The 19155-nt window shown below is 38.2% G+C and overlaps 1 long non-coding RNA gene across 10 annotated transcripts in view; it reads left to right on the plus strand.

Moving 5' to 3' along the window:
* The window catches only part of LOC307193759, a 681048-nt gene that overhangs the window by 519543 nt on the left and 142350 nt on the right, over positions 1–19155 (plus strand). For 9 of the 10 annotated variants that reach the window (XR_013830398.1, XR_013830399.1, XR_013830400.1 and 6 more), the window contains one exon: positions 16254–16365. The exons of the other annotated variant lie outside the window; for it this stretch is intronic. This is a non-coding gene — a long non-coding RNA (uncharacterized lncRNA). The remainder of the gene's footprint in view (positions 1–16253; positions 16366–19155) is intronic. 10 annotated transcript variants of the gene reach the window in all.

The following is a 19155-nucleotide window of genomic DNA, read 5'->3' on the forward strand; positions in this document are numbered from 1 at the left end:
ATATCTCCTTCATAGAGATGCAGAAAATGAGATTTACAAAGGTAATTTATTCAAGATCACCCATCCAGCAAGTAGAAGAGAGAGAATTTGAACCTTAAGTCTTGAAATGCCAAAACCTGAACTCTTTTCACTTCTCTATATTATTCTTCAATAAGATCAGAAAGTCATCTCATAATTTTGGTCTTTTATTATATGCACATTACCATCTAGGTAACTCCTGATTTTGTTAAAGATATAAAAGTTTGAAGCTATGGTTTAATCTGCTACTCTTCAGAGATGAGGCCTAAAAGAGAATTCAGAGAAAAGATGGATGGAGGAGAATTTTGGAATAATTTCCAGAGATGCCATTGGGAAAGTCTTACTTTCCTCTGGAATATGCCAGAAGTTTTCAGTCCTTGAAGTGAATTCTCAGTGAGAAATGAGAAAGATAAGACTAGAAAAAGAGAGCTTAACTGGAATTATCTTTTGTATATTTTATGTCTTTGGGTCCTATTTGGCTCTTCATCTAGATTATGTTCTCACATTACTCTAATTTCTCCCTAGGAAAACAAAAGTAAAAAGTGAAGTAGAGATGAACTTTTCATAGAAGTAATGTCAAGTCAGTAGGACTACTAAAGTTAAAAGCAAATGTGATCAGAAAATCCAAAGAAATGTTCAAACAATTATAAGAACTAGTGAGTTTAGCAAAATTTCTGGATAAAAGATTAGTATACAAACATCAATTACCTTTTTATATTAGAGCAATAAACACATTAAAATAAAGGTAAAAATTACCATCTACATTAGCTTTAAAAGGTATCAAATACATAAGAATACATTTACCAAAAGAGGTATGAAACTTCTATAGTGAAAACTTGAAAATTTCCAAATAGCTGAGAAAAAATAAAGATGTCTCACATGAATGGTGAGAAATTCCATGTTTATAGACAACAATATTGTTAAGATGTCAACAGTCCTAAAGGTCATCTTTAGATTCAATAAAATCCCAATTTAAATCCAGCAGTTTCTTTTTTTGTGTGTGTGGTAGGAATTGGCAAGTAGAACCTAAAATTTATGTGAAAATGCAAAGAACATAGGACAGCCAAGAACAAAGGAGACCCCCAAACACAGTAAGTTAAGCAAAACGAGAAGACAGAGAAATATGCAGCAGATGAAGGAGCAAGGTAAAAACCCACCGGACCAAACAAATGAAGAGGAAGTTGGCAGTCTACCTGAAAAAGAATTCAGAGTAACGATAGTAAAGATGATCCAAAATCTTGGAATTAGAAGAGAGAAAATATAAGAAGCATTTAGCAAGGACCTAGAAGAACTAAAGAAGAAACAAACAATGATGAACAACACAATAAATGAAATTAAAAATTCTCTAGAAGGAATTAATAGCAGAATAACTGAGGCAGAAGAATGGATAGGTGACCTGGAAGATAAAATAGTGGAAATAACTGCCCCAGAGCAGAATAAAGAAAAAAGAATGAAAAGAATTGAGAAAAGTCTCAGAGACTGCTAAGACAACATTAAACACACCAACATTTGAATTATAGTGTACCCAGAAAAAGAAGAGAAAAAGAAAGTGTCTGAGAATATATTTGAAGAGATTAGAGTTGAAAACTTCCCTAACATGGGAAAGGAAATAGTAAATCAAGTCCAGGAAGTGCAGAAAGTCCCATACAGGATAAATCCAAGGAGAAACAAGCCAAGACACATATTAATCAAAAATTAAAAACAAAGAAAAAATATTCAAAGCATCAAGGAAAATCAACAAATAACATACAAGGGAATTCCCATAAGATTAACAGGTGACCTTTCAGCAGAAATTCTGCAAGCCAGAAAGGAGTGGCAGGACATATTTGAAGTGATGAAAAGGGAAAAAATACAAGGATTACTCTACCCAGCAAGGATCTCATTCAGGTTTGATGGAGAAATTAAAGCCTTTACAGAAAAGCAAAAGTTAAGAGAATTCAGCACCACCAAACCAGCTTTACAACAAATGCTAAAAGAACTTCTCTAGGCAGGAAACACAAAAGAAGGAAGAGACCTCCAAAAACAAACCCCAAACAATTAAGAAAAGAGTAATAGGAACATATATGTCAATAATTACCTTAAACGTGAATGGATTAAATACTCCAACCAAAAGACACAGACTCGCTGAATGGATACAAAAACAAGACCCATATATATGCTGTCCACAAGAGACCCACTTCAGACCTAGGGACACATACAGACTGAAAGTGAGAGGATGGAAAAAGATATTCCATGCAAATGGAAATCAAAAGAGAGCTGGAGTAGCAATTATCTTACCAGAAAAAATAGACTTTAAAATAAAGACTATTACAAGAGACAAAGAAGGACACTACATAATGATCAAGGACTCAATCCAAGAAGAAGATATAACAATTGTAAATATTTATGCACCCAACATAGGAACACCTCAATACATAAGGCAAATGCTAACAGCCATAAAAGCGGAAGTCGACAGTAACACAATAATAGTAGGGGACTTTAACACCCCACTTTCACCAATGGACAGATCATCCAAAACGAAAATAAATAAGGAAACACAAGCTTTAAATGACACATTAGACAAGATGGACTTAATTGATATTTATATGACATTCCATCCAAAAACAGCAAATTACACTTTCTTCTCAAGTGCTCACAGAACATTCTCCAGAATAGACCTCGTCTTGGGTCACAAATCAAGTCTTGGTAAATTTAAGAAAATTGAAATCATATCAAGTATCTTTTCCAAACACAACGCTATGAGACTAGATATCACTTACAAGAAAAACTGTAAAAAATACAAACACATGGATGGTAAAAAATATGCTAATAAACAACCAAGAGATCACTGAATAAATAAAAAAATACCTAGAAACAAATGACAATGAAAACACGATGACCCAAAACCTATGGGATGCAGCAAAAGCAGTTCTAAGAGGGAAGTTTATAGCAATACAATCCTACTCAAGAAACAAGAAAAGTCTGAAATAAACAACCTAGCCTTATACCTAAAGGAATTAGAAAATGAAGAACAAAAAAATCCAGATGTTAGCAGAAGGAAAGAAATCATAAAGATCAGGTCAGAACTAAATGAAAAAGAAATCAACAAAATCAACAGAATTAGAAATGAAAAAGGAGAAGTAACAACTGACACTGCAGGAATACAAAGGATCATGAGAGATTATTACAAGCAACTATATGCCAATAACCTGGACAACTGGAAGAAATGGACAAATTCTTGGAAAAGCACAACCTTCCAAGACTGAACCAGGAAGAAATAGAAAATATGAACAGACCAATCATAAGTAATGAAATTGAAACTGTGATTAAAAATCTTCAAACAAAGAAAGGCCCAGGACCGGATGGCTTCACAGGCGAATTTTATGAAATATTTACAGAAGAGCTAACACCTATCCTTCTCAAACTTTTCCAAAATATTGCAGAAGGAAGAACACTCCCAAACTCATTCTATGAGGCCACCATCACCCTGATACCAAAACCAGACAAAGATGTCACAAAGAAAGAAAACTACAGGCCAATATCACTGATGAATATAGATGCAAAAATCCTCAACAAACTACTAGCAAACAGAATCCAACAGCACATTAAAAAGATCATACACCATGATCAAATGGGGCTTATTCCAGGAATGCAAGGATTCTTCAATATACACAAATCAATCAATGTGATACACCATATTAACAAATTGAAGAATAAAAACCATAAGGCAATCTCAGTAGATGCAGAAAAAGCCTTCGACACCCATTTATGAAAAAAACTCCCCAGAAAGTAGGCTTCGAGGGTATCTACCTCAACATAATAAAGGGCGTATATGACAAACCCACAGCGAACATCATTCTCAAAGGTGAAATCATTCTCAAATGTGAAATTTCCTCTAAGATCAGGAACAAGACAAGGTTGCCCACTCTCACCACTATTATTCAACTAGTTTTGGAAGTTTTAGCCACAGCAATCAGAGAAGAAAAAGAAATACAAAGCAGGAAAGAAGAATTAAAACTGTCACTGATAATATATAGAGAGAATCCTAAAGATGCTACCAGAAAACTACTAGAGCTGATCAATGCATTTGGTAAAGTAGCAGGATACAAAATTGATGCACAGAAATCTCTTGCATTCCTATACACTAATGATGAAAAATCAGAAAGAGAAATTAAGGATATATGCCCATTTACCATTGCAACAAAAAGAATAAAATACCTAGGAATAAACCTACCTCAGGAGACAAAAGACTTGTATGCAGAAAGCTATAAGACACTGATGAAAGAAATTAAAAACAACAAACAGATGGAGAGATAGACCACGTTCTTGGATTGGAAGAATCAACATTGTGAAAATGACTATACTACCCAAAGCAATCTACAGATTCAATGCAATCCGTATCAAACTACCAATGGCATTTTTCACAGAGCTAGAACAAAAAATTTCACAATTTGTATGGAAACACAAAAGACTCCAAATAGCCAAAGCAATCTTGAGAAAGAAAAACGGAGCTGGAGGAGTCAGGCTCCCAGACTTCAGACTATACTACAAAGCTACAGTAATCAAGAGAAGATGGTAATGGCACAAAAACAGAAATATAGATCAATGGAACAGGATAGAAAGCCCAGTGATAAACCCACACACATATGGTCACCTTATCTTTGATAAAGGAGGCAAGAATATACAATGGAGAAAAGACAACCTCTTCAATAAGTGGTGCTGGGAAAACTGGACAGCTACATGTAGAAGAATGAAATTAGAACACTCCCTAACACCATACACAAAAATTAACTCAAAATGGATTAAAGACCTAAATGTAAGGCCAGATACCATCAAACTCATAGAGGAAAACATAGGCAGAACATTGTATGACATAAATCACAACAAGATTCTTCTTGACCCACCTCCTAGAGAAATGGAAATAAAAACAGAAATAAATAAATGGGACCTAATGAAACTTAAAAGCTTGTGCACAGCAAAGGAAACCATAAACAAGATGAAAAGACAATCCTCAGAATGGGAGAAAATATTTGCAAACGAAACAACTGACAAAGGATTAATCCCTAAAATATACAAGCAGCTCATGCAGTTCAATATCAGAAAAACAAACAACCCAATGCAAAAATGCTCAGAAGACCTAAATAGAAATTTCTCCAAAGGAGACATACAGATTGCCAGCAAACACATGAAAGGATGCTCAGCATCACTAATCATTAGAGAAATCCAAATCAAAACCACAATATACAAATATCCAATCATTATGTTCTATACTGAAGTGAATATAATGTTATATGTCAAAAAAAAAAACAAACCCCACAATGAGATATCACCTCACAGTGGTCAGAATGGCCATCATCAAAAAATCTATAAACAATAAATGCTGGAGAGGGTGTGGAGAAAAGGGAACCCTCTTGCAGTGTTGGTGGGAATGTAAATTGCTACAGCCACTATGGAGAACAGTATGGAGGTTCCTTAAAAAAGTAAAAATAGAACTACTATATGAACTAATAATTCCACTACTGGGCATAAACCCTGAGAAAACCATAGTTCAAAAAGAGACATGTACCACAATGTTCTTTGCAGCACTACTTACAGTAGCCAGGTAATGGAAGCAACCTAAGTGTCCATCGACAGATGAATGGATATAGAATATGTGGCACATGTATACAATAGAATATTACTCAGCCATAAAAAGAAACAAAATTGAGTTATTTGTAGTGAGGTGGATGGACCTAGAGACTGTCATATAGAGTGAAGTTAGTGAGAAAGAGAAAAACAAATACCGTAAGCTAACACATATGTATGGAATCTAAAAGAAAAAAAAAGGTTCTGAAGAACCTTGGAGCAGGACAGGAATAAAGACGCAGATGCAGAGAATGGACTTGAGGACACGGAGAGGGGGAAGGGTAAGCTGGGACGAAGTGAGAGAGTGGCATTGACATATATACACTGCCAAATGTAAAGTAGATAGCTAGTGGGAAGCAGCCGCATAGCTCAGGGAGATCAGGTCGGTGTTTGTGACCACTTAGAGGGGTGACGTAGGGAGGGTGGGAGGGAGATGCATATGGGGATATATGTGTACACAGAGCTGATTCACTTGTTTATACAGCAAAAACTAACACAAATTTTAAAGCAATTATACTCCAATAAAGATGTTAAGAAAAAAAGAGAGGGTGCTTAGAATGGAATTTATGTGGAGTGGTTGCAGGATTTTGCAATGAGAAGTCATAACCATGAAAACGTATGTCAAAGGTAGGGTGAGGACAAGATCATTGGAAGAAAAAGTGTCCAGAGCTTGAGAGACTAGGTATTGGAATGATAATCTACATTAAAAGTTGGCAAACCACAGCCCAGTCTGGCCCATTCTGGCCCAGTGCCCGGTTTTGTATGGCCCCCGGTGCTGCTGGAACTGGCTAGCATTGTGAACCACAGCCGGTGCATTCCTTCACTCTGCGCACCTCCACTCCAGTGCCTGCCACCCAACTGGTGACCACACCTCATCACTGCTTAAGACTCATGCTATTCATCACCTACCTACTGGACACTTCACTGTTGGCCCCTGCCAGGCATCAGGGTGTGGAATCTCAGCCCAGCAGGCAGAGATTCAGTGAGTTCCCTCACCTCTGGCTAGCTGCCCAAGTTGAAATGGCTGGGCTCTCCAGGAAGAAGAGGATTCTAGGATCTGGGTCACTGGGGCAGAGGGTGAAATTGACTCTGATGGCATCTCAGGTAGGAATTTTCTGCTTTGTTACATAAGTAAGTTGTTTTGTCTCTTGAGCCACAAAGCCTGCAATGTTTACTACTGGCTAGGCTCTGATCTACAGACTTCACAAAGAATTGAGGTAAAAATAGTGCTGGAGGGTGTGACAGTGAGATAGGAGTAAAAATCTTCAAAAAATTAGGGAAAATGGACTAATTGACTGCACCAAGGAGGGTAGTAGATGGAAGAGTCTAATGACCTGAGATTAAAACTGGGTCCTGGGTCCCACACTTCTTAATATTTTTAGAAAACCTGGAGGGAGAATGGCCACGGAATGTCAAAGGTTATTACCAGGAATAAAAATAGAGTTTCAAATGAGCTTTAAAAAGTCACCATCTCGCCATTATCATTATGAAATATAAATGGTTATTGTGTTGAAGTAGAATTCAATGGACACTTGAAAACTATAAAATAATTAAGTATATAATCAAGAGTGAACCATAAATGTAGAATTTTTAGCAAGTTTTTATGCAGTTCTGAAACCAAACTGTCCTATGAAACTATTCTAAGTGTCCTTGGATTCAACTCTAGTGTCTTACTCAGAAGTAAACTTGCCATGCAAATTATTCATTGCCTGAAGAAACAGGGACCTCAGGAAGCTAAAATTAGAACTACCATCCAAGGAATTGTTATTAAATATTTCAAACAACTGATGCTCTCCTCCATCTCAGTCATGACAAGGTACTTGGACAATGGAATAATTTTTAATGGATGGATACTCTTCTAGGCTATTTTTTTTGGAAAATTATTTCCAAAGGCTGAATCACACTAATGGGAGGCAGCATGAAATGGTGAAAAGCCCTGAATTTAAGTAGGAACCCCCAAACCACCATTTCCCAGTGGTACGATATTGGGAAAATGACTAAGCCTCTTTGAATCAAAGTTTCCAAAACTGTAAAATGGGGATAATATTATTAAAGCACATTGGATTTTTGTGCAGAAGAAAAGTCTGTGAAAGTTCTTAACACTGTGTCTGGCACATGCTGTGTAAACTCTGTGAAGTAAGCCTGAATCTGAACCAACAAGACGTTTCACTGATCCTTAGACAATATTCTTCCAGGCTCATGACTTTTACGGATGAGTTTAAAGATTCATGGGAAAAAAAAAGCATTGTGTTAAAATATTTCAAACGGCTATTCTGTGTTGTTTAAGCAATAGGGTAACATAATTAATGGGTGTCTTTAGGGGGAATGCAAAATGTTATGTATAGAAACTTAATTCTTCATACTCATTTATTCTATTATGTATTACATAATAGACGTTCTTTCCAAAAAAAGAATGCCAGTAGCTGAGGCATACTGGAGAGTCCATGTCTATCTAACAGATTTCAAATGCTTTTTAACAATATGTTCTTTCCTCCCCCAAATCGTAAGACTTAGCTTGTGGGCCATCATTTTGTGACTCTGTGTGTAGACCCGTGGTTTTTCTGAGAGAAACATCCAGATCTTTATGAATCTCCTCTTAATTCTGTTGAGAGTCACAAACTTCCTATGCAGCTCTGTCACTGATGCTAACTGCATGCTTTTTTTTTTTTTTTTTTTTTTTTTTTTTTGCGGTACGTGGGCCTCTCACTGTCGTGGCCTCTCCCGTTGCGGAGCACAGGCTCCGGATGCACAGGTCCAGCGGCCATGGCTCACGGGCCCAGCCGCTCCGTGGCATGTGGGATCCTCCCGGACCGGGGCACGAACCCGTGTCCCCTGCATCGGCAGGTGGACTCTCAACCACTGCGCCACCAGGGAAGCCCTGCATGCATTTTTAACTTTCACTAAAACTTGATCTTTCACTGTATGGCCATTTGTCATAGAGAAACAAAGCTTTTTTCACCTCTTGGGAATTCTGCACACCTCCATAATGAGCAGAGAACAGCAAAGGCCCATTGAGATATGACTCCTGGGTTGAGGCTGACTTCCTAGCTAAGTGGTTTGTTCTCGTAAGTTATGCCCCAAATTGTTTGAGACTCAAATTTCTGCCTCAGCAAAATAGAGTGACGACAGTATGGCTGAAAGTTTGGGATCCCTGACGATAGTCATGGGATCTGGTTCAGATCCTGGTTCCTTGCCTTACTGGCTGTGTGACTTTGGATGAATTGCTTAATGTCTTGTTTCTTCTGGGAGTTTCAGCTTGGTCAGACCAGTAATCAGTAGTAATGGCCAAACGGGGTGAGAGGTCAGGGTGCATTGTGGCCTTTGAACTCAATTTATCTAGGGGGAAATGAGTTCAAAGCAGAAAAATAATATTGTCAATGCAAAAAGCAAGAATGGAGTTAAAAATCTGAGCTACAACTACAGAGATCAAGAGCCAGATAGAAGCAGGAATGGAGTAGGCAGCAAAGAGTGAAGGTGGGGCAAAGCAAAGCAAGGGGTGCCAGGCATTTCCCAGGAAGCTGGGGCTATTCTCTAAAGCTTGGTTTTATAGGCTGCTAAGTGCTTTCTGATTTGAATCCCAGTTGCTACAGTTTAAAGCAAAAATTGCAAATTGAAGCCCCAACTTTCAAATTCAGCCCACTAAGCCAGAGGTAATGAGAAGAAAAGTAATGGCTAATGTATATTGAACATTATACTACACATGAGGCATGTTCTAAATATTTTATGCATGTTAGCTCATTGACACCACTCAGCAATCCTTTGAGTTGGATACCACTAGTATCCTCAGTTTACAAACGGGGGAACTGGGTAAACAGCCAGTTAAGTTTTAGTGTTGGTCTTTAAACCTTCCTAGACTGGTTCCAGAATCTAGGCACTTAGCCACCATCCTACAATAGGGGCCATATCCTAATGTCAGGGGGAACACAGTCAGGGGATGGGGTGGCAGAATGAGACCCATACTCTGGGCTGGTGGGCTGGTGTTCCTACTGACCACTGTCATGGTGCCTGATGGAGCAGGTGCTACTCCCCAGAGCCCTGCAGTCCCCACCCACCTCTGCTGCATTGTTCATTTATGTCACCCGCATTTCCTCAGTAGGTCTTTGTGACCTCAGGTTTAAAGGTCTCAGGTGGACTGGAAGCATCAATGGTAGTAGAGTGCTGCCGGAATTATCCAGAGGGCCATGAAGAAAGCAGTTGAATTTAAAATTAAAATAGTGGTACTTAAGCAATTGAAACTAAACTACCCAGCTATGAACATCTACTTATATGGTTTTAGAGCTTTGATTTTTATAAATAATTGCTAGCATCTATTGAAGTCTTTCCAGTGACAGGGAGAATGCTATGCTCCACTAAACTGGTTCACTTTATACCAGTGCACATAATGACAGATCTGTTGACCAGTTCCCTGGCTCAGGAAGAGTCCTGAGACTGGCTTAGGAGCTAGTCCTGAGGCCTAGCTCCTAAGAAAAGCTTCCAGATATAATTATCCTCTTTCTTCCCCTTCCATGGAATCTTGGATACCAGGTGTTAAAGATGATAGCATTACAAGATAGGAAGAGTTTGATCCTGGAGTCATTACCTGGAGAGCAGCCATTTGGCAAGGACCATCTGTGCTGGAGAAATAGCTTTTATTTTGTTGAGCACTTTATGTATAAAAACACACCAAATCCTCACAGCTATCTTATAAGTTCTCTGTTATCCCATTTTGCAGATGAGGAAGCTGAGGCATGGAGCAGTAACTTGCCCAAGGTTACAAGGCTAGTCAACAGCAGAGTCAGAATTTGAACACAGGCTGACTGGCTCCAAAGTCTTACTATTGCCCATGCTGCCTCTTAAAAAACATCTACTGAGCATGTATGAAGGTCCAAGCAGGAAGTAATGCTCTGGGCATGCAAAGTCCATAAATACACATCATCTTTGTACTTAAAGAGCTCATGGTAAAAAAAAGTGGAAACAGCCTTGTGAATGACTTCAGTAATTTGACATACTTATTGAGTGCATACTGTGCATCTGAGTGTTGTAGGGAAAGAAGGTCATCCACTGTGAAAGCTGTTAGAGGTAAGTCAGGATGGAGAGACAGAGAAGGGGGGGAACCACTTCACGCAGGGCACACTTCTCTTGGGAGACAACAGTCCACTTGGCTTCTGAGGATTGCTTAAGGTTTTGCCAGCATTAGAAAAGTTCTAGGGGCCTTTAGGCATGTCCTATTTCTTCTCAAGTACATACACCGGCACTTCTTTCCCCTATCACTTATGTGAACATTTTCTTCATCCAGTGAAATGATCATCTTTGGTTAGTTATTTTAGGAATAGGAACAGAGAACAATTAAAAATTATAAATTACTGTAAATAAACTTGACAGTCAATGTCCCTCATGATACCATAAACCCATGCAGCTATTGACTCACTAACAGGTGAATAATTCTCTAGGATCAATGGTGACAATAACGCTTTGCTAAATTTAGAACCATCAAAATAAATATACAGGTACATAGGGTCAAAACCATTCCTCATATCCACAAGGGAAATTTTCATCAAGTTAATGTGCCATGATAAAGCAAAAACAAGTAGAAAAAAATCCACTTCTCCTTGAAATGTACTTTTTTTCCTGAAGAGGATTCTCAAATTATTTTCTTTGTTCCTAAACTTTATGATATTCTGTGCAGCAATGATATTAGCTGAGAAAAATGATGACGAGTCAGTATCAATACAGAGGCACTCCTTTTTAGATATTTGTGAAAGAGTTCAATAATCTTTTGCATCCCAAGACTTCAGCTTGGTGATTGCAACAGTTGTTTGTATTCCTTTGTTTTGCTGTTTTCCTGTTATACGTCGTGGCATTTCGGATATTCCCTACCTGAAATATATAGTGTTTTGAAATTTTTTTTGACAGCGGGGTTTACAGTAAGCTGAAATTTATATGGGTTTATATATTCAAATACTTATTACTATACATATTTATGTGCATAGATGCACGGAGTTATGCTCTGTGATTGATTGAGTCCAGAGAGACCTGAGTTCTAATCCTGTCTCTCCCTGGTTTTGACCTTGGGAAAGCTCCTTTACTCCTCTGTACCTCTTTTTCCTGATTTATTAAGTGGAGTTAATAAGAGAAGTTTCCTCATAAGATGGAAGAGTATAAATGAATGAATATGGAAAGAATGGAAAGAATATAGATAAGGAATAGCATAATAAAGAAAAACAAAAGGCACTGAGACTTGAGCTGAGAGAACCCAGAAGACTCATGACATTTCCTTCCTCATAATCTTGAGGAATTTTCTGTCACTTACAAAATAAATACTGAAGTCTAAATTCCTTAGCTGGACTTCAGTATTCTCACTCAGTGTACTTTTTGAGCTTTATCTTCCTATAGTAGTCCAGGCTTAGATTGAAATATCTGGGTTTTAGCCCAGAATTTGCTATTTATTAGCTGTGTGTTTGAACAGGTTGCTGAACCTCTCTGAACCTTGGTTTTCTCAGCTGAATGACGTAGATGATGATTATCTTACAGGTGATGAAGAGGGTTGAATAAAACATTTAGCATAGAATCCCACACATCATATGTCCCCAGTAAAATATTCTCCCTCTTCTTTCCTTGTATGAAAAGTCCCTATAAACTGTAAGGCATTTGGAAGAGCTATTCTGACAGAGCAGCTGGCTAGAAGAACACTGCATTTATGCTGCTTCATAGACACTGTATAAATACATAAATGCCTATATAGAATGCAGATAGATTTCACTTCCTAGTGTCATCGAGTTTCTTAAAGTCAGCAGCCATGAGTGAAAGACTATTCCAGTAGGATACACATGAGAACAATGTTATTTCAAAACTTAATTATGACAAAAGTATGGAACTGAGAAGATTAAAAATTCTATCCCAAGACTTCAGCAGAACAGCAGAACATTGCAAATTGGTCAGAAAGTATAGTGGGAAAAGAGTGAAAAAAAATTCTGCATGGCACAGATTTTCCATGGGCTTTTCCACTTGGGAGAGAGCAGTGACTTCTCCCTGGAGAGCCCTCCCTACAGATAGCACTTTGGTCTTGGCCTGCATATGCCTTCAGCTCTGCCAACCTTTCCCTCTCATGAACTCCTTAGATTAAATCAATTGTCACTTCTTCCTAGACCCAGTAAATACAGTTCTCCACCATCTTTTAGCAAAGCAACTTTGTCCACCATTCAAAGCAACTGCTGCTCAATCCCATTATATGTATGGGTGTTGGTCAGATTTCATTTAGTAGCTACAGACATCAGTATTTCAAGTCCTTTTAACATCCCTTGGGTTCTGTTCAAATGACCTATGAAAAGTACTGACTGATCCTTGATCAGACAGTCAATTCACTTTTTCATTCCAGCACCAAAAAGTTTTCCATTTTGGTATTTATAAAAATTACTGTGATAAATCATGTTGAGTCCCAGTTCCATTTCGGTTCCTATTAGACCCCATGCCAAATCTTGTCAGACCGGCATTCAATCTGCTTTCACATAATAGAAACCTTGTGCATCTGAGGAAGGAAAGTGGTCTCTATTTTTCTGATGGTAAAAAAAACGAACTGCTCCTTCTCACACGTGTCAGGGGAAGCGGGTCCTCTTACAAATCCTCCAGATCCCCTGTAAGAAGGTGGTTTATGTTCCTGCTGATAAGTGACAAAACAAAAGAAATACAATAATTGTGGCCTTGAGAAGTTATGAGACAACTACTTTTGAATACTTATATTTTTGGGCAGTTTAGAATCTCGTTCTTTTAAAAAATAGTAATAGGCTAAAGAGACATACTACTTATTAAGTCCATACCAGGTACAAGTAATGTGTTCAGCACTTACGAGATTTATCTTATTTAATCTTCCCAACTTTATGAGGTGATATGGTGGATATTAAGTAACTTCTCCAAAGCCATGTACTTGTCAAGTGGTAGAGCTGATTTTGAATCTAGGTCTGGTAGATTTCAAAGCCCAAATTACTTTAACCCTACTCTGCCAGCTCCCTCTAACTAGAGAAACTTATAAGTAGAATCAGCTTTGCATTGGAAAATTTCATATCAATCTTTTTTTTGCCTGGCTGTCTTTTTTATTCTAAAAAAGCTTGGTAAGTTATGGTGAATCAGAAAGAAGACAAACCTGGTTTTTACTCCAGGCTCTGTAACTTGCTAGCTGTGTGATCTCAATCAAGCATCTTAGATCCTCGAATCCTCAACTTTCTTATCTGTGAAGTGAGGGTAATGATATCTGCATCGCAGAGTTGTTGTGAATTTTTTTTTTTTTTTTTAGTTTATTTATTTTTGGCTGCGTTGGGTCTTTGTTGCTGTGCGCGGGCTTTCTGTAGTTGAGGTGAGCAGGGGCTACTCTTCCTTGTGGTGCACCGGCATCTCACTGCAGTGGCTTCTCTTGTTGCAGAGCACAGGCTTCAGGAGCCCGGGCTTCAGGAATTGTGGCGTGCGGGCTCAGTAGTTGTGGCTCACAGGCTGTAGAGTGCAGGCTCAGTAGTTGTGGCGCACGGGCCCAGTTGCTCCACGGCATGTGGGATCTTCCCGGAGCAGGGCTCGAACTTGTGTCCCCTGCATTGGCAGGCGGCTTCTTAACCATGGTGCCACCAGGGAAGCCCAGTTGTTGTGAATTTATAGATAATACATGCAGCTCTTCCAGCTGAAGATCTGGTGAGTTGTTCAACAAAAGGCAGCCATTCCTCTTTTATACTGAGTGGATATTTACTTGGTGATACTGAAAACAGTTATTCCAATTGATGTTAATGTTTTGAACCAGAACATTAGAATGACTCCTTCATAAAGGCTCTGGACAAAGAAATGACTGAGAAATAGTTTCTTCATACACATAACTGCTAGCAATTTTAGTAGATGTTGAAGAATTACTAATGCTAGCTGCAAGACAAATCGGTCTGTAAAAGGTCAAAATAACAAATACATTCTTTTACTTTCTCAAGTTTAAAATGCTTAGGGTAAAAATAAATTTGTAGTTTTCCACTGAAACTTTTTATTCATTCCTTTTTTAAAAAGTCAGGCCATAAATTTAACAGGTCCTAAACTATAAGTTAGAGTAATTTTTAAAGTGGTAGGCCAAATTACATACATGCCACCTAGTAGCATTTTTCTGAAAACACTAATATTGCTCTAAATAGTGTCAAAATGTGCAATTTCTGAAAAGCAGAAAAGAAATGTTGCAAGCATTTTATTATCCCATTTGATAGTCCTCTCGCTGGAGACTTTCAAATTGGGATTATTCTGGGTAATAAAAGTAACTGAAAGCAAACAAACATCACTCTATAGGTGGCTTCTCTTCCTCTTATTCCTTGGGAGCAGCAAATATTCAGAAGACACTGCCAATTTCAATGGCAGGCTTTCATCACAGTGAAAATCACTCGGTACTCTGCCTAATGGAAATCACTGCATCCAACTACAGGAAATCAATGGGTCAAAAACTGTAACCTTGAATTTTAGAACCTTTTGTGATCCTCAGAAGTACATTTCCCTATATTGGTGTATAATAACACCATGGGAAATGGAGGTTCGTAATTTCGGGCAGTCTGCCATTCCGAGTCTAGCACAAAGTCTAGAGTGGATGTTGGTATTTTAAACATTGTCCGCCTTTCAGTTTTCTGAGACAACATGCATTCAGTGTCTTGATGGGTAACAATCTCCATCTTTCTCTCTGACAAAAATTCTCAGAAACACAGTGGACTGAAATTTACATATGAATTTCACACTCTAAGCCATCCAGTAACTTATTCAAAGCTATACAGCATTTGAGATAGAACCAAGACTCAAAGCAAGTCTTTGGACCATCAGCTTATCACTTTGTCTTCCATGAGAACCTGAAAAGAGAGTTAGTTTTGATAAGAGGAGAAGCAAGAGCAGCATGTGAACTGGATCCCTAAGCAGGTGCCAGGAAGAGAAAAGGACAAGGTGAGACTAGTCCAGTTTTGTCCCAGTTCACCCGGAGCAGCTCAGCTTCTGGGCAAATGAGATCCAAGGTATACCATCTGCAGAAGCCAGCAAACTAGGGGAGCACACAGGGATGAGCAGATTCGCCCTAGTGACTTGGTGAGACTGAAGAGACCAGGACTGTCTCCCTCTGGATGTTTCTCACCTCTGATGATAATTGTACCCATCTCACAGGATTATTATGAGGATTAGTTGATCCACATAAAGTTCTTTGAACAGGGCCTGGCATGGAAAAAAATTACTCAATTAGGGACAATAATCATTGCTTTATAAAAGAATATCCCTTCCTTTCCATTATAGGAGTGCACATGTCCATGATTGCAGATTTGGAAAGTATTTTATTTAACAAACACTTAAATAGTGCTTAACATGTGCTTCACAAATATAAACTCATTTCTTGATAAGTAAGTATTATTACATCTTCATTTACAGGGAGGTTATAAAACTTGTTTAAAAGTCCCACAGTTGGTGAAAGAGCTGGTTTCAGTGCCAAGAAAAGCCATGAGTCAAACCATTACCTTATGTTGTCTCTCAAATAGAAAAATGAACCCACAATATTCATAATCTCACCACCCAAATATTTTAATTTTGTTTCTGTATTTGTTACTTTCTTCTCTCTTTTGGTAGTTCATTTTAAAGACAGGTCATTTTTCAATTTGATTATTTTACATTGTCAGGATTATCATGACGTGATGGAACATCACATTTTGGTAACCTACAACATCCCAGACATCATGCTAAGTGCTCTGCATGTACTTTCCAATTAGACCTTCACAGCAATCCTGTCAGGTAGGTCTTATTTTCTCCATATTATTGATGAAGAAGAAAGGAAATTATCTTAAAAAAATTCTATTCTTATAGGCTTCTCATTCAAAAATAACTATGCAGCAGAGATTAACAGCAATATAGAAGCAACAAGGAAGCATGAGATGGCCTGGCCTGATTTTACAGATGAGCATGGAGAGGGTATTTGACTTTTTCAGTGTCATGCATCGGGTTGGAGACAGAGGGAAGACTAGAACTCCAGACCTATTCATTCTATTTGAATGCTCTAAGACTACCCCATGTCTCCCCCTATCCTCACTGGCATAGTGATTTAAATAAGAGCTTTTTGTTATTGTCCCTTTTTTTTGCCATTCATTTCTTCTAAGCAGTGTGTGACAGAGAGTCAATGTTTCTGAGCTGACTGGTCCCTTAGCATCCTGCCTTATGATGCATTTGACTGTCTGTTTGTCTGCAAGAGCTTCCACAGTGCTGTTGATTCTCATGACTGCTTCCATCTCCATGAATCACCCATGATATCAACATCCTTCTCCTGTGTGACCTACATTATATGTATAGGGAAGTTAACTTTGAGCTGAACAAATTGGATTTGGGAGGATATATCTGATCCATTTTAAGGTAACAAGGACTTAAACAAAATAAAGAAAATGCAGTGTGGTTGAGCAGAGATAATATGGGGGGACATGGTTAGAATTTTGTCAGATATAATACAACAGAGAATTAGACTGTGGACATCTGACTGATTAGGTTGAGAGTATATAAAATAAATTTTTAAAATAGTGTGTATAATGTCTCTGAAAATAGGAGTGAACAGAAATGTAGTAAAATAATAATAACAAATCTCATTCATATTTAGGGCTTATTATGTACTACGCCTTGTGCTAAAACACTTTACCTATATTATCTCTTTTCACCTTTATAACCACCCTAGCTATAATCACTACCCTTATGAGAAAAATGACAGTTTATGTAACTTTCAGCTTATGTAAATTCTAAGCACTTAGAGCTTGTAAATGACAGAGCTGGGAGCCATATTTTTTTTAATGGACACATTTACAGGCATACCTTAGAGATACTGCGGGTTTGGTTCTAGGCCACGACAATAAAGCAAGTCACATGAATTTTTGGTTTCCCAATGTACGTAAAAGTTATGTTTACACTATTCTGTAGTCTATTAAGTGTGCAGTAGCATTATGTCTAAAAAACAATGTACATAATTTTAAAATAATTTATTGCTAAAAAATGCTAACCATAATCTGAGCCTTCAGGGAGTCATAATCTTTTGCTGATGGCGGGTCTGGCCTCCATGTTGATAGCTGCTGACTGATCAGGGTGCTGGTTGCTGAAGGCTGGAGTGGCCGTGGCAGTTTCTTCAAATAAGACAACAATTATGTTGGCCACATCAATTGACTCTTCTTTGCATGAGTGATTTCCCTGTAGCAGGCAATGCTGTTTGATAGCATTTTACCCACAGTAGAACTTTTTTCAAAATTGGAGTCAATCCTCTCAAACCCTGCTGCTGCTCTATCAACTAAGTTTATGTAATATTCTAAATCCTTTATTGCTATTTCAGCAGTCTTCATAGCATCTTCACCAGGAGTAGATTCCATTTCAAGAAACAACTTCCTTTACTCATTCATAAGAAGCAACTCTTCATGCATTAAAATTTTATCATGAGATTGCAGCAATTCAAGTCACAAATTCAGGCTCCATATCTAGTTCTCTTGCTGTTTCCACCACATCTGCAGTGACTTCCTCCACTGAAGTCTTGAACCCCTCAGAGTCATCCATGAGGGTTGGAACCAATTTCTTTCAACTGCTGTTAACGTTGATATTTTGACCTCTTCCCATGAATCTTGACTGTACTTAATGGCATCTAGAAGAATGAATTCTTTCCATATGGTTTTCAAATGACTCTGCTCAGATCCCTCAGAGGAATCATTATTTATGGCAGCTGTAGCTTTACAGAATGTATTTCTTAAATAATAAGACTTGGAAGTCAAAATTACTCCTTGATCCATGGGCTACAGAATGGATATTATATTAGCAGGCATGAAAACAACATTAATCTCGTTGTGTATCTCCATCAGATTTCTTGGGTGACCAGGTGCATTTTCAATGAGCAGTAATATTTTGAAAGGAATCTTTTTTTCTAAGTAGTATTTCTCAACAGTAGGCTTAAAGTATTCAGTAAACCATGTAGTTAGCAAATGTGCTGTCATCCAGTCTTTCTTGTTCCATTTGTAGAGCACAGACAGAGTAGATTCAGTATAATTCTTAAGGGCCCTGGTAAATGAGCATTGGCTGCAACTTAAAGTCACCAGCTGCCTTAGCCCCTAGCAAGAGGGTCATTCTGTCCTTTGAAGCTTTGAAATCAGGCATTGATTTCTCCTCTCTAGCTATGAAAGTCCTAGATGGCATCTTCTTCTAATAGAAGGCTGCCTTTTCAACACTGAAAATCTGTTTTTTAGTGTAGCCACCTTTATTAATGATCTTAGCTAGATCTTCTGGATAACTTGCAGCAGGCTCTACATCAGCACTTGCTGCTTCACCTTGCACTTTTATGTTATAGAGACACCTTCTCTTCTTAACCCCCATGAGCCAACCTCTGCTAGCTTCAAACTTTTCTTCTGCAGCTTCCTCGTCTCTCTCGCCTTCATAGAATTGAAGAGTTAGGACCTTGCTCTGGATTATGCTTTGGCTTAAGGGAATGTTGTAGCTGGTTTGATCTTCTATCCAGACCACTAAAACTTTCTCCATATCAGCAATAAGGCTGTTTCACTTTCTTATTATCCT

This window comes from Stenella coeruleoalba, assembly GCF_951394435.1.
Source record: "Stenella coeruleoalba genome assembly, chromosome: 11".
Classification (NCBI taxonomy): domain Eukaryota; kingdom Metazoa; phylum Chordata; class Mammalia; order Artiodactyla; family Delphinidae; genus Stenella; species Stenella coeruleoalba.